The following is a 16,473-nucleotide window of genomic DNA, read 5'->3' as shown; positions in this document are numbered from 1 at the left end:
AAGTCCCAGCTGACAGTCCTATATCTCTTTGGAGCTAGGAGGATTATTAAGGCTTTAAAATTCAATTACAATTATGGGACTCTAAAATAACAAGAAAAACTCTAACCAAAAAAAAAAGAAGAAGAAGAAGACCGCAAACCTAAGTCTGAGATGCAGAACGAAAGGGACATGAATTCAGCACCCCTGCCTTGTCCAAAAGAGGGTCAGTCCCACAGCACAGACGGGGGCAAGCAACTGTCAAAGACAAGGGCTGGGTTGGATCCGGCCAACATTACAAGTACAACCAACTGGTCCTGTCCCTTAGTCTTGTGCTTTTAAAGGGCGGTCGATGTGCCAACTATTTTAAAGCTCCAACACACTAATTCTGTAAACAATAATGGCTACAGCCTGCACACTGCGCACTGGAATGGATTCCTCAACTTGGCCTCATCACTTATGCAGCTGATGAAACAAACACTGACAGCTTTTTTGCATTTGTAAAGGCCCCACAGCAGCTGTGGTGATCCCACCATAGAGCAATGAATTAAGCCTGAAACCCAGCTGGGTCTGAACAGAAGCCTTTTTTGCACAATACAGCAAGACTATCATTGTTAACCTAGGCATTATTGGGAAATATTCTGCATTACATTATAGGGCAGTTCTAACTCAATTCGTAAAATTAGCTCTAATAAGCAATTTTAGTAGGAGGGATGTGGCATTTGCTTTTGAAATGGCACAAGTATGTGTGTAGGTTATAGGTAACACCACACAAAGGCAGCCTGGCAGAACAGAACACAGATTTCCAGTTAAACAATGCAAAGTTTAAAATAGCAACTCCTTCTTAGATATTCACACACATATACACTCCCTCCCTCACTCACACCTACCGCCTTCTAAATTGAGGTGGGTATCTTACCTTGCAAATTCTTGGTTAGTTAGCCACTACAGAGAAAATAGTGAATACAGCCATCTGCCCTTTAGGTAAGGCAAATCAGTGACACAAGAGTCAATCTGGAACTGAGAGCTGTACCAGAAAAACCGGGGAGTGGTGGAAAAACGTGATTAATCTCGTTATTAATGAATTTTTTTGACACTGAACTTGAGCAGTAGGTAATAAGATCCCCAAACGCTAACACACTAGCCTTTGGCTTCCTATCACCAGGAACCTCGAGGAAAGGCAGGGACACCCACACCAAGTCGTCACTCCCAGAGAACCAGAACCCACAATGTCCAAGTCTCCAAAGGCCTCCAGCACCCTTGGTCATGGGGCTTTTTTCCATCCCCACCATTCCAACTCTCTTCTATCGCCTCATACTTTCTACGAACACTTAAAAATGAGCCAGAAGTGCTCTACTCAAGTAGGAGACTGATCTCATCTCAACAATCTCACACCAACTTGGGAAAAATAAATCTGGGGAAAAAATCAGAAATATCCAAAGAAAACATGGCACCATCCCTCTTCCTTAAAAGAACTCCCATTTCTTAAAGGAGTTTGTTATGAGGCCCTGTTTTGATTTTTAAGCATTTTTCGTTTAGGTAAAAGGCGGCTTGGAAGGAGCAAGAAAATCAGGCGAATTTCTAGGTAGACGGTGGTTCTCTTCCCCACAGTCTTTTGCCAAAGCACGTCAACAGCGGTAACCACGACAAAGTCAAAAACCAAAGGTAAGACAGGAAAACAGCCCCTCGGTCCTACTCTGCCGCCCAGAGCGGAGCCAGGGTTTTTAAACCCCTGGCTCCTCCCAAAACTACGTGGTAAATGCTATGCAGAGATGCATCTGAAGGCCCAGAACGACAACCCAAAACACCTGAGCACCCACAAAGAGCCAATCATCCCGTGATGAAATTCCAAGCCCCACCACTTTCTCACGCCTGACCAAGTGTTCAGAGCTTGCAAAGAAAAGGGGGAGGGGAAATAAGACCACTGCTGGCCACCCACAAACAGTGAAGAGTAGCAGCCAGACAGGGAGGAAAGTGAGAACCCCAGCACCCCAGGGCAAGGCAGCTGCCCCCAGCAGGAGAGGGTCCCATGCAGCCCTCTGCCGCACAGAACGCAGGAGGCTCTGGGACCCAGGCTAAGGGGAACAGCTTCACAGGTGAAAGAGCAGTAAATAAATATATCAGTAGTAATCACCTAGATGGGCAAGACGGTCTAGCTTGAGGTATTCCAAGAGAAGTGCAAGCAGCATCCCCACAAAAACTTGCACACAAGTGTTCGCAGAAGCATTATGTACAAGAGCCAAAAGGTGGAAACAACCAACAACCCCAATAGCCATCACCTGATGAATGGATGAGCAAAATGTGGTGTATGCCCACCCAATCGAGTATTATTCAGCCATTAAAAGGAACCGAAAAAAAAAAAAAAAAAAAAAAAAAAGGAACCGAGTCCTGATACACACTACAACATGAAGGAACCTTCAAAACACTATGCCAAGTGAAAGAAGCCAGTCACAAAAGGCCACATATTGTATGATTCCATTTACATCAAATGTACAGAATAGGCAAATTCATAGAGACAGAAAGTAGATTAGTGGTTGCCAAAGACTAGAAAAACTGGGGTGAGATGTGGAGTGACTGCCAATGGGTATAGAGTTTCTTTTTGGGGTGATGAAAAGGTTCTAAAATTGATCGCGGTGTTATTGCACAACTCCAAATATACTAAAAACCACCGAACTGTTAAGCGAGAAAAAAAAGAAAAAATCACATTCACATCCAAGATCACTCAGGGAAGACTGAGATGCCTAGGATGCCTTTCTGTCTTGAACCACCAGTAGAACGCCAAAAGAAACATAGTTGAAGAACTGCCAAAAGGAACTGGAATAAGTTGGGGATATGAGAGTTTTAAAAAAGAAAGGGCTAAAAGGGGCTGACACTTTGCTAAAGATACAGCAGCCAAGGACCGCAATGTATGCCAAGAATATATATATACACACACACACTGTAGTTAGACTGAAAAGTGTGATGAGGGGTAACTATAATCTCCCAAAAAATAAAAACTGCAACTGGAGGCTTCCTATTTCCCTGCAGCTATGTTGTGGGCTTTAATTAAGAGCATGACAGCCTACCATATTTATCCAATGTCAGTGCCTACTTAGACAAGTCCCTTAAATTCGTTTTAAAACCGTCTTTGGTTGGATTTGTAAATTGGGAAGGAAGCAGTCAGAGGAGGGACTCCAAAAGTACATTCGGTCACTTATCAGCCTTAAAAATCTCTTCACACTCAGCAGGGAGGGTTCTGTGCCATTGATGGTAGGAAAAAAGCAACCATGAAGCACCACCCCAGGTCTTCCCTGGACCGTATGTAATGCCTGTCCGGAGAAACGAGCAGTTAGAACTGAGCAATGTGTTCTGTTCTTTATTGAGATGACCTCCTCCGTGTACAAGTGGAGTAAAAGGACTCCTCTTACAATAGGTACCATTAAGGTCTTCATTTGTATTAAACTGTAAGCAAACAATGTTCAGCTGTAAAAGCTTTTGCAAATCAAAGATTATGGCCTGGGACTTCCCTGGTGGCGCAATGGTTAAGGACCCGCCTGCCAATGCAGGGGACACGGGTTCGAGCCCTGGTCCGGGGAGATCCCACATGCCGCGGAGCAACTAAGCTGATGCGCTACAACTACTGAAGCCTGCGCTCGAGAGCCCGTGCTCCCCAACAAGAGAAGTCACCACAGTGAGAAGCCCGCGCACCACAACGAACAGTAGCCCCCGCTCACGGCAACTAGAGAAAGCACACGTGCAGCAATGAAGAGGCAACGCAGCCAAAGATAAATAAATAAATAAATTTATTTTTTAAAAAAGAAAAAGATAATGAATGGTCTTCCTTGGTAAACTAACCGTTCTTTTTTTTGCGGTACGTGGGCCTCTCACTGTTGTGGCCTCTCCTGTTGCGGAGCACAGGCTCCGGACGTGCAGGCTCAGCGGCCATGGCTCACGGGCCCAGCCGCTCCGCGGCATGTGGGATCTTCCCGGACTGGGGCACGAACCCGTGTCCCCTGCATCGGCAGGCGGACTCTCAACCACTGCACCACCAGGGAAGCCCCTAACTGTTCTTTATAATCATCATTATTTATATTCCCAAGAGGCTTTGCCTACTGCTCCAAAAAATTCTGGAAGGAAATAACATGACAACTTCGGCAAGTCTCACGTTAGATGCAAAGGAAAAAGGCTAGTAGTTCCAGAGTAAAACTGTGTTTCATTGGGGCCGTGTCAGCATTGGGGTAGCAGCTCCATGTAATTGGAGCAGGGAGCAGAATTAGAAGAAAAGAAAAAAAGCCACTTTTCAGCTTCAGCTATTTCCAAGTCAGACCCGTCATCTTCCTGACCTCCCAGTGCTTCCTAGCTTACCAGAGCCAGAAGAAAACCCATTTTTATAGCATCATTAGAGTTCTGATTTATCACGAGTACAAAAGAGTGTGCTTCTCAGGGCTCTGCAAGTCTATATTTGTATCAGGAGTTTCTGCAGGACTAAATGATGGTGTTTATATTGAGCTGGGGTGGGGGGCAGTCCAGGAGAAAGAAACCAGTACTCCCCAACCTTTTCCACCAGGAGACTAGGCCTGTGGCTCAGATATGCCCAGAGCCCAGAGCCTGGGACAATCAGGCAAGTCAAATGGGTTCTTCACTTAAGGAGATTTCCTTTCACTCTGTCAGCCACCTTTCAGATTCCAGCAAAGTTTAAACCACAATGGTTTGGAATCCTAACAGCAGTTTTGAGGATTATGGTACAGAATGAGTATTTGCAAACATTTTTAAAAACACAGAATGCTGGACCATGCAGTCACATGTACCAATCGCTTCCCCCAAAGAAGTTCATTTATTAAATCCAGACCCTCCCTGACCCCCTGCATGGTGGAAAAAGGTGGTATTAAACTGCATTGGCATTTAAATAGAAATCTGATCTCTGCCATTCAAGGATGTGATCACCACTGGGGATTACTTTCATGCATCTTTAGAATTCTTCCACATTAAAAGTTCTCTCAGGGTGTCAATACCAATATTACTTAACAAACCTTGCCTTTAACTGAAGTTTTAGGTCAAGATTTTAGAGCTAAAACAAAAGGCTACTCAGCCCAAACACTGGTGGGTTGAGGACAAGTGTTCGCTGCCCGTATTTTAATGTGGTTGTCACTTTGGGGATTTAGAAAGTGAACTTCAGGTCAGATCAAAGCAAAAACTGTTTGCTCCCAGGATGACTGCTCATTATGGCCTTAAATCCTTTTTGGAATAAGGTGTGATGTATATAAGTAAATATATCAAATAAACCCCCCTCAAAAAATTGTAACCAACTACAAGTCCCAGTGAAAAGGCTGCAGAGCGAATGGAATCGAATGTCAGACAAAAACCACACAAGAATCAGGCTTACTAGTGAGACTGTTTCCCCGTCCCCTGCTAAACCCTCCTAAATGCATGGGAATGAGCTCTTTACAGAGCAATGCCAAGTGTTTTCGTCATTTTCAAACGATTAAGAAACCAGGTTGACTGCCCGTTTGGCACCTATCAAAGGTGGTAGCCTCGGCCACTCGGGATCATCAGTTTGGAAAGGAGTCACGTGGCATGTGTCAAGTACCCGGTCCTGGTGGCAGGGAGCTACTGCAGGTGGAAGCCATGTGCTACCAATTTAACTGGGACTCCAGCCCACGGATCCTCGCCATCACATCGACTCTTTCATCCCCCAACATCAAGACGTTATCACAAGCTGAAAACAGAACGCACAGCGTTTTCATGCTCTGGGCAACAGAAGAATGGAAAAGGGGGCAATTTAGGTAAAACCAATAAACATTTAAGTCCTACCTCATTTCTAAATGGACATCTTGGGCTTCCCTGGTGGTGCAGTCGTTAAGAATCCGCCTGCTAATGCAGGGGACACGGGTTCAAGCCCTGGTCCGGGAAGATCCCACATGCCGCAGAGCAACTAAGCCCATGCGCCACAACTACTGAGCCTGCGCTCTAGAGCTGGTGAGCCACAACTACTGACCCCATGTGCCACAACTACTGAGCCTGCACTCTAGAGCCCGTGCTCTGCAACGAGAAGCCTCTGCAATGAGAAGCCTGCGCACCACAACGAAGACCCAATGCAGCCAAAAATAAAAATAAATTAAAATTTAAAAAGTAAAGACATCTTTACTGAAGAATGAAAACGAAGGTGAAGAAGTTTATCCAAAAGTACTCTTAAATGCCAAAAAGTAATGCTGCTTCTTAGCAGTTCTGGGATATCACCTCATTCTCACATGGAGGGAGGGAGGATGATAAAAAGCCATCATCAGAACAATCAAAAAGTGTGTCTGATATAAAGATCACACTGCATTTCACCTTAAGTTTGGAAGAAAAAGCATCTATATTATTTTCAGTTCTATCCTCTTCCTCAGACAACCCAGATAGGCTGTAATCAGCAAGGATGACCCAGAAACATCGTGTTCCCTCTTCAACCTTGAGGCTGGAGAATTACAGCCACAAAGACCTGCAGGACCTAAAATAAGAATAATCTGGTCTAGATAGTTACAGTTTATAAAGCACTTCACATGTTAAAGTACGATTCTGCCTCCCCAAAAATGACCTTGAGGGGCCAATACATGAAAGTCTAAGTCTCCCCATTTTATGCATGAAGAAACTGAGACTGAGGGGAAGTGATTTACCCAAGGTCACCGGCTCTCTTCCCACAGGGTTTGGCATCTCTGCTGTCAACTGAACTGTAAATTCTCTGAAGACAAAGACAATGTCATATTTTCTAACCCCTAACAGAGTCAGAGAATACGTCAGCTGTATGTGACTGAACAGTCTTCCAAGCCAGAGCCCAATGGGACCTTTGTCACCGTACAACACCCACCTCACAACCAAGGCTGAAATCACTTGCGAAAAGAATGGGATTCTGGGGTCATTTTAAAGTTATGTCACGTCCTCACAAAAAAAGCATTTCATAAACATGAAATATGTAATTGTACAATTCCACAGACGCTTCTTCCTTTACTGCTACAGTCATCCTGACTAAATAACACATTGTGTTCTCAGAGCAATTTTGTTTTACAAAGTGCTTTCCCGTATCTTATCTCATTTAGTTCTAATGCCCTGAGAGAGGACAAGGAAAGAAAATAGAAACTTAAATAAAACCCATCTGACATCTTTACTACTTATTACAAGTGCCTGTATTGGTTTTTAAAAGCCAACAGACAAACCCGCTGGCACTACCTGGGGGACTGTAAATTAGTACAGTCTCTCTCCCAGAAAACAACGTAAAAGGGATCTGAATTGTAAACACACGTAACACAAAGTGGTAGTTCCACACTGAGGAGTTTGGAATTAAGTGCAAAAAGATACAGGAAAAGCATACTGCACACATCACTGTGGACGACAGCCCCCATACTGTGAAAAGACCATCAAGAACAGGCAGGTCGGGCTTCCCTGGCGGCGCAGTGGTTGAGAGTCTGCCTGCCGATGCAGGGGACGCGGGTTCATGCCCCAGTCCGGGAGGATCCCACATGCCGCGGAGCGGCTGGGCCCATGAGCCATGGCCGCTGAGCCTGCGCGTCCAGAGGCTGTGCTCCGCAACGGGAGAGGCCACAACAGTGAGAGGCCCGCGTACCGCAAAAACTTTAAAAAAAAAAGAACAGACGGGTCAAGAAAACTGTGGTACAGATTGACCGAGTGCCCAGCAGCTATTAAAAATAATGATGCAGAATCATATTTTGATAATTGAAATGAGATATAAATGCAAAGAGCACGGAATAGAACATCTCTTAGGAGTATGAGCCCACATAGGTAAAACGACATTATCTAGAAGTGCAGGAACACCCCATAGGTAACTGCAGTAGACTTTACCTTTGTGTTGCTCTTGGAGTTGAATGATTTCTTGTAAGGCAAAAAGAATCGTTTTCAAAGGGGGACAAACCCTATTGGCCCAATTAGGTATGAGGATTACATGTAGATTTTATTTTCCCATGAAAATGAATCAATAACTGCAGTTACCATGGATAACTGAGGATCCATCTGGCAGGAGGAAGCATCTCTGAAAGCCGGTCCAAAAGCATTACCCCAGCTGGCCTTCCACTATATCAGGGGCTGGGTTTCATGCCCCGGCTGTCACTGATAAAACGTGCAACCTTTGTTATTAGACACCTCAGGTTTTCTCAGCTGTGAAATTCTGATTAGTGAAGCTCACCTTTTTCCACTAGACCCTTACCAATTCCCTCCCACTAGTGGGTATTATTTGAAATACTCCAAAAGCTTCAAGCCAACAAATATTTCCTAAACTGTGTGATGACAGAAAATTCAGCCTCTAATCGTGTGGGGTTAATAGGGTGAGACACATGTAAACACTAATTGCAGCACCTACAGGTACGTGTGAGGAGTCGGGCCCACAGAAAAGGGGTGACTGCCTGACTGGGGAAGAGGGTGGCAGGCTGCCCAGTCAGGCCTCAGCGTGGTCAAGGTGGGTTCCACAGGCAATCCGTCCCCTGAGCAACTTGAGCAACCAAGATGTGCAAAGGCCAAGAGGCTGGCTCAGCTGCAGTGGAACGGGTGGCCAGAAGCTCAAGGTAGAGCAAGGGCTTTTTATGCTGTGCTGAGGACAAACGCAGCTTAGACTGGATCCACTGAAGGTTCATGGTCAGAGTTTCAAGTTCAAGGATTACTGCTCCGAGAGCCAGGTTAAACATCTTTGGTGAAACGTCTCTGTGCAAAGATTCAGTGCCAGTCTAATCTTAATTCTCAATCTGTCAGTCTTTCTAACTCACCACCCAGACATATTCAGAAGTCAAGTGTTGGATAATAGAGAAGAGATTCAACCACCAGAGAGTGGGGCTGGGAAGAGATTACATCACCTTCTAATCTTTTTTTTTTAAATTATAGTTGATTTACAACATTGTGTTAATTTCAGGTGTACAGCAAAGTGATTCAATTATACATTTTTTATTTTTTATTCAGATTCCTTTTCGTTATAGGTTATTATGAGATACTGAATATAATCACCTTCTAATCTTTAAAGCTTTGTTCTATATCCCAAAATGGGCTTCAGAATATCTGTTGCTATTCATTTGGCTTATTAAGAGGCAAAGTATAGAATTCATCTGATTCATTTACTCCTGAGTCAGCCTGGAAGGCTGCCGACAGACCTGATGTCTCCAGGTTGGTGATTTCCAACTGTGTAATCATACCTTCTTGAGCATTTGTGCATAGTATGCAGTTTACAAAGTGCTTTCACATCAAAAATCTTACTGACCCTCCCAACAAGCCTGTGAGGTGCATGGAACAAGTTTTCCAGGTGAGGAAGCAGCCCAGCGAGGTTATGTGGCTTGCTCAGGGTCACACAGCTCATATTCCCAATCTTGTCCACTATAACCACAGAGGTGCCCTACATATTCAAAACAAGCCTGTCCCAATCTGAGGCATTAAATTCCCCAAGCCCACATACTAGCAATAAGGCATGGACTCAAAGCACAAAACACTCCAAGTCCTGATTAGGTCAACATCCAACTGCTGCTTAACAGAATAAGCATTCATGCAGCACCCCTTCTGTAAACCTAGGGAGGGAATAAATGCAAGAAACACATGCTCAGCCCTAATCCCTTCTCATTTCCTCCTGGCACCTGTTTCTGCCCCCAGAGGCACCAAACACTTTTAACAGCTGGCAGAAATAAGAACCAAGAGATAACACACACAACCATTGTAGCCCTAACCCAAATTGTGGCTGGGAAATAATGGAGAAAGAACCACCCAGATTAAAAAGAGAGCAATAAAACAGGGCGCCCAAATGGCTCCCACATTTCCCTGGGTGATTCAGTCACTAGATACCTGGGCTGCTGTCACATAAACCAGAGAGTCTCCTGATGGAAAAGACACACACAACCCACCCCTCTCATGCCTCCCCACCCCCAGCCAAAACTATCATTGGGAAAGAACTCCTGGTTGTACTGGAGAAAATACGTGAGAAGAGCTGTACTGGGAGTACGGAGGGGCAAAATTTGTGGCTATGAATTTTATGACCTTCTAGGACTCAAGGTAACTAAACACTGCTGCCAGTATTTCAATGCTCACTGCCTTCCTCTTCATGGGTGGTGGAGCTTGACAGACTTAACAAAATTAGAACTTAAGATCCAATTTAGGCCTTCTAGGCCACACCAGCTCTCCAAAACAGCTCTCAAGAACTTCTGCCAGTAGCGTTCCCCTTTCTAAGGCCCTCATACACCCTATGAATATGCGAGTAATTATGTATAATGTTCCCATTACTCACGCTGCCTCATTAACATATCTAGGCAGCCTTTGTTTACTGCCCGGCCCAGACCCTGGTGAGGATTGGAGGGCAAATGATTTCCCCCAGCGCCCCACGGTACCCTACGCAGCAAAAGTCAGGGGCAACAATAAAGGTGCGAAAAAGCATCGAGGCTGATCTGTCACAGCCCCTGTGAAATCAAATGAATTCGGAAGCCTGGAGAGCAAACACAGCCCAGGCCGGCCCTCAGATACACCGAAGAGCGTGGGGTGGGGGCACTTTTAAAATACAGAGCACAAACCAGCCGGGTCCCAGGACAACTGGGATCTCAGCTCTTCTTCCACTGAGGACTCAAGGAGACAGCCAGCGGGGGATAAGGGGGTAGCTCCACCAACTGGTGTTTAAAAAAACAACAAACACGCACTTGAGACAGATCCACTCCTGCTCCTGGAGGCTGACAAACTGCCTTAACTTCCCCCCAACTTTCTCAAGCCAAAACACCTCTCCAAAGGCTGCCAAGAGCCCCCATTATGGCATTTTCCCCTTTTCGGGGCTACTCCGATCACTCCTTTTACCTCAAGTTCATCTGGACTAAAAAGTGGGGAGGAGATACAGCCTTTCACTGTCTGGCAAGGGCCTACCGGCCTCAGTTTTCCCTTCTGTAAAATGGACTCAACAGCCTCTTCCTCTCCTGTGAACTCACTAGGGAAACAATAACTGTGGGCACTTACTTCAGAACTGACATCTTCTCCTCATGATGCTAGAGCGTTTCCTACAATCCAAGCTCCTCTGGCACATTTCTTCAAATGGCAAAGAGAAGTCCCACAAGGCATGGGAGGCCTTCTCACAAGAGCAGTAAAATCTGTGGCAAGACAGACTGGTGGAAGTAGAAAGAAAGCCAAACAGAGATGCAAGGCCCAGGGCTGTGGTCCAGCTGCCCACTCAGATGTGCCTGAGACTTGGCCCTCAGGATAGGATCTACCTCTGCAAAACGTGGGCTCTCTCCCACCCCGCACATCCTGACAAAGAGAACAAAAGAGACAAAAGCCACCTGCAAGAGGTGACAGGACAGGAAGTCCCGGAAGCAGGCAGGATCATTCAACCAGGAGCAAAAGGATATCCGGCAAGTGCTGCCACTTCCTGCTAGGTTCAGCTCTACTTTTAACAATTTTATTCTGAGTCAGAAATGAATGAAAATCCTTGATTGAAAAGTGTGAGGCTGCCAGAAGGCTATAGGGTTGTCTGAAGTCAAGAAAGATTAAACCCTAAAAGGATAACAAAAATCTCACTCAAATTGTCTACAAAAAGGTAGACCAAAGTCATCAGAGTTCCCACCTCCTGGAATGAAAGGGGCCTGCGACGAGGAGGCCAGTGTAGAAAAGGCTTTATGGACAGACAAAAGGGACCAGAAACACGAAGTCTGGGGCCGGGAAAAGGAAGCGAGGCTTGTGGAGGGGAGGGCAGTCAGAGAAATGAGGAGAAGAGGTACCTTGGGAGATGGAAAGAAACGAGAGAACTAAGCAGAAACTGATTCAAATGTGTCTTGTTTCCATTAACAGGTAGGCTTGAGGATTTGAAATGGAACAGATCTTTAGCAGTATCTCCTAAGTAAGACAAAATAATTACAGTTGCTGGATTACAAGATACAAGCTTCTGAACTCCATATAAATGAGGAGTAATATCACTCATCTTTCTGCCTCCGCCATCCTGAGAATGACACAAACTCTAAAAGTAACACAAATTACCTCAGCAGGGCCACTCTGACCCACATTTTATCTATGCTACCTGGCATGAACTAGATAAGCTAGTCTAGTTTAATATTTGAGGATTAAGGCTAAACACAATGGAAGCTCTTATCAGAGCTGATAGGGACCATAAGTTGGTTAGCTAATATAAAGTTTACTAAGCAGGAAATCTTTAAAAAATATATATATATCTACTTATACAGATACGTAGATTACATACATATACGCACATACATGTAACGTAATAAACACATAAATGTGCTGTTACAGATGTTTTTGAGAACTCTTGGTGCTCCATGTTATGCTTTTTTGTTTGTTGGGAAGGAAGTCTGGCCATAAGTGAAGCTTGGTTCTTAAAAGGGAACCACTTGTAAAGCAACGTGTGCAGAATCCTTACAGATTTTCCCCAAGCCTTTTAAATGGGGAAAATGGCGGGCCCACATCTAATTTAACCGTCTCATTTTTTTTTTTAGTACTTCACTTTTATCAAGGGTTCTCAAACATTCAGCTTCAAGCTTTCATAGAAACCAACTCTCTTTTCACATTCATTCAAAGGTTTACATAATATTTAACCGAAATTGCAATAATAAGTCTAACTGGAATAACCAGATTTGGGAATAAACAACTGACACTTGGCAAGTCTTCTATATGGGAAGGAGCCAAAGGGGACAGAAGTACACACTTCCCAGGCCTGCCCACTGGCCAGGAGCTTCGTGCTGAGATATCACAGCCAGGATGTTCTGCAGCCAGGAGCACCAGGGAGGCTGGGTAGGTGGAAGGCGATTAATAGGAGTGCTGTTACTATAATCCTAGGGGAGACTGAGACCTGGACCAGTAACAGGAGCACCAAAACAACGCAAGCAGAATTACAATAACTAAACTTCTTAGGCTGCAAAACTTTTAACCATCTGGATGAAAATGTCAGGAGTCAGGTCCTCAGACCATCATGATCAAGGGCAAACCTTAAAAATAGACCAGCTTTTCAGCATCCAGTCACGATTTTTTAAAAAACTCAGAACAAACTACAAAAGTGTGCATCTACCCAAAAAAACCCCATAAAACAAACAAAGAAAACAATGCCTATGGCTAAGAGCTTACTTCCATCCATACTACCCTGGCAATACCAGCTCTACTCTATATAAAAGACTGTGAGTATAACCACTCTTCACTCGAGTCTGAGCTGCCTGCCTGATCATTTCATGTCATTTTTCCAAATCCACATTACTGACTCATTACCGTTCACTTCACCGAAGTTGTATGTTTTGAGTGACATGTTTCATCCTTATTTTTCCACTAGCCCTGTAATTTTTAGTGTGCGATTTTGTAGAACTTGAGGTTTTTCACCAATGCAGACACCATGCTACATTACATACACCTCTGGTTACATAGATCTGCACTGTTCAGTAGGATAGCTACTAGTCATATGTAGCTCTTGAACTTTTGAAATGACTAGTCCAAACTGAGTTGCCCTGTAAGGGTTAAAAAAATACACCAGATTTCAAAGACACAAGATGAAAACAGAAGGCAAAAGATCTTAGCAACTTTTGTACTGATTACATGTTAAGATAATATTTTTATTATACTAAGGTTAAATAAAACTATCATTAAATTAAAAAAAAAAAAGTCCAGCTTAGCCTTTACCGGGTGTTTTAATGTACTGGGCTTAATATGACTTCCCCATGTCGTCTTTGAAAGGAAGAAAAGGGTTCTATTTTGAATCTAAGAAACATTGGTTACATACTCCACAAGATTTTCTCTTTCTGAAGGAGGAAAGTTTAAATAACCTTTGGAACAGGATATGTATTAGCACTGGAGTTATTTCCAAGACGTCTGTAAGTCAATAGCCCTCAGCCCAGCAACAGGAACTGGTCTAACCTCCTATGACAGAGGAAACAGCCATTAAACCATCTAAGTACCAAATAATTCTAACTGGCTATTTGGGCCAATGGCTATGGGTGACACACAAGTCAGGTCTACAGTAAAGTAATAATAACCGAAGTAATAATAACTCAAATTGGATTATTTTTAAACATAATTTTTTTTTAATTTCAGTGACACACTTTGGACTCTTAAGTTGACAATATTCCTTCTATAATCTCTCCAGACAGTGACAGTTGCTAAATTGTCTCTGCCCGAGACTATGTAACAAAGAGAAAAGTTTTCTCCACTACTAGAGACAGACAGAAAGCAAGCCACATGAACAGCTCAAAAAAGGAAAAGCTGGGCTTCTCTGGCAGCGCAGTGGTTAGGAGTCGGCCTGCCAATGCAGGGGACACGGGTTCGAGCCCTGGTCCGGGAAAATGCCACATGCCACGGAGCAACTTAAGCCCATACGCCACAACTACTGAGCCTGCGTGCCTAGAGCCCGTGCTCCACAACAAGAGAAGCCACTGCAACGAGAAGCCCGCGCACCGCAATGAAGAGTAGCCCCGGCTCACTGCAACAAGAGAAAAGACCGCTCACAGCAACAAAGACCCAATGCAGCCAAAACCAAAATAAAATCTTTTTTTAAAAAACCACCGTTCACTTTATAGCAGTACACCACATATACTCGATAAATATTTGTTAATCGATAAATATTTTTTAAAAAAGGAAAAGTGTAGCAATTAAATAATGTGTACACATTTTTTCCCCCAGAACTGTAAAATAATTCAATTGGGTGTAAAATGGGGGGGAAGGGAGGCACCGCGGGGGACAGAAGCTCATAAATCCTACCACTACATTTTGGTGTCCTTCTATTTTTTTCTTTACAATTTTATGTAATTATAGTAAATCCCACTTTTGAATCTGGTAACACAAACTTTTCCCAGTTTTTTCAATCATACTGCACCTTTAACTCAGAAAATTAGGTACTTAAAATTTACAGCCTAGTGTTACAAATTCTGCTTGAGCTGTCCTAGGAATCAAACTGGTAATCTGTTTTCACGCTAACTGTATGAATCATATCTTCATGTGGCAGAGATTTTTATTTCAAACTCATACCTGCTATAAAGCATCAAAGATCAAATGCTTTCGCAACCTGGGTATCATCTGTTATTCTGCCTAGGAATAACCAACCAGTGGAGTGATGGAAATGGCATAAAATACCCATAGAGCAAAACATGCAACTGTTTTTATTGTCCAAGTGAATTAGGGCTTTGAAAGGCAAATGTTTTCAGTTATTTAAGGTATTGTAGCGGGAATCGTACCCAGCAATTAAGACAGGATTACAGTGCAATTTATGAGTTTCTCAAGGACGTCATTTAATATGAAATATAACAATCATTTCTCCCAAAGCCTGCCATCTACAATCCCACCCCCAAACTCTGCTTTGCTAAAGCAATAAACTAAACGGGAACGCAGCAGGCATCTAAGGCTTTTGAGACTACTTGCAGGAAATGTGCTGCCTTCCACGAGCTCAAGTAATAATTCCACCTTACAATGAAAGAACATACATACTGTTTTACATCTTCCACGGACATTATCTCACGCACGTGACCTCAGATAAAGTGAAGTGGCAAAGGCACGTATTACTTTTTCCATTTTACAGAAGAGTAAACAGACCCAGATTTCCAGCCTCTTGTTCTCCGGTTCTCAAGAACTAAACCCAGAACACCTTAGACTCGCAGTCCAGTGCTCTTTCAAGCACGCGCATCAATGACAGTCTTCCCCCGTCTGCCCCACCCCCTAAAATACTCAATAGGCCTAGAGCTGGTACAGCGAAGAAGTGCCACTCTGGTGTTTCAAGGCATCCATAAAGAGCAACAGTTGATGCTGTGCAACATCACCCAGAAAGGCATCCCGCCACATCCTGCCGAGACACCCCCAACACGACTTAAAAGTGACAAGGTGGCCAAATCCACAACACGGTTCTCCTACAAAGCCAAGCTTCCCTGCATGAAGTTTCCCTGCTTTTCAAAAGCGTTGACGAGAGAACACGACCACCACCACAGTAATGCCACGGCATCAGCAGACCTGGAAACAGAGGAAACGAAAACGTTTCTGCAGACAGAAAACGTCTCCGCCCTGCTCCCCACCCCCTAAGTGGAATCAGCTGGGTCGGGGTCGCTCGCAGGGGGCCCACAGGCTCTCCGCGCTCACCTGGAGGGAAGCGCGGCGTTTCGCTGCGGAAGGCCGAGGCCGGTCGCATCCTCCTCCTCCTCCACTTCCTCCTCCCACGCGGCAGCCCCCGCCTCCGCGCCGCTCCCTCCTCCCCCGCAGCCCCGCCGCGCTGGAACCTCCCGCCCGACTTTTGACGTCACGGAGGAGGAGAAGGTTCCACCCGGGCCCGTCCCTTTGTGACGTCACAATGACAAAAGAACGCGGCCTGAGCGTCCGGGAACCCGGAGCCGCGGGGGACGGAGGGAGGGAGGGGAGGCCAGCGCGAGGCGGGGGAGGAATCAGGGGGCGGGAAGGGGGCGCGCTGACGTCTCGCCGGCTTAACCTGTTGCTCTCGGGCCCGCACTGGAGCCAGCGGGCAGGGCCGCGGGGAGCCGGCCGCGCCGCCGCCGCCATGCTCCGCCGTGCGCGCGCTGGGGGGCGCCCGCCGCAGCCGCGCGCCGCCCGCCCCCC

At 45.0% G+C, this 16,473-nt stretch overlaps 1 protein-coding gene across 7 annotated transcripts in view; it reads right to left on the bottom strand.

Annotated features, from left to right (window-relative positions):
* Nucleotides 1–16,473, bottom strand: part of JARID2 (jumonji and AT-rich interaction domain containing 2) — a 243,175-nt gene that overhangs the window by 223,845 nt on the left and 2,857 nt on the right. Inside the window, exon 1 of one of the 7 annotated variants that reach the window (XM_027128409.1) lies at nucleotides 16,003–16,025. The exons of the other annotated variants lie outside the window; for them this stretch is intronic. The gene's annotated coding sequence lies outside the window, so the exon portion shown is untranslated. Of the gene's footprint in view, nucleotides 1–16,002; nucleotides 16,026–16,473 lie in introns of those variants that run through there. 7 annotated transcript variants of the gene reach the window in all.

Source organism: Aethalodelphis obliquidens, unplaced genomic scaffold, assembly GCF_003676395.1.
Source record: "Aethalodelphis obliquidens isolate GAN/ISIS:26980383/991018 unplaced genomic scaffold, ASM367639v1 scaffold34, whole genome shotgun sequence".
Lineage (NCBI taxonomy): Eukaryota > Metazoa > Chordata > Mammalia > Artiodactyla > Delphinidae > Aethalodelphis > Aethalodelphis obliquidens.
This window is presented reverse-complemented; position numbering and strand designations above follow the sequence as displayed.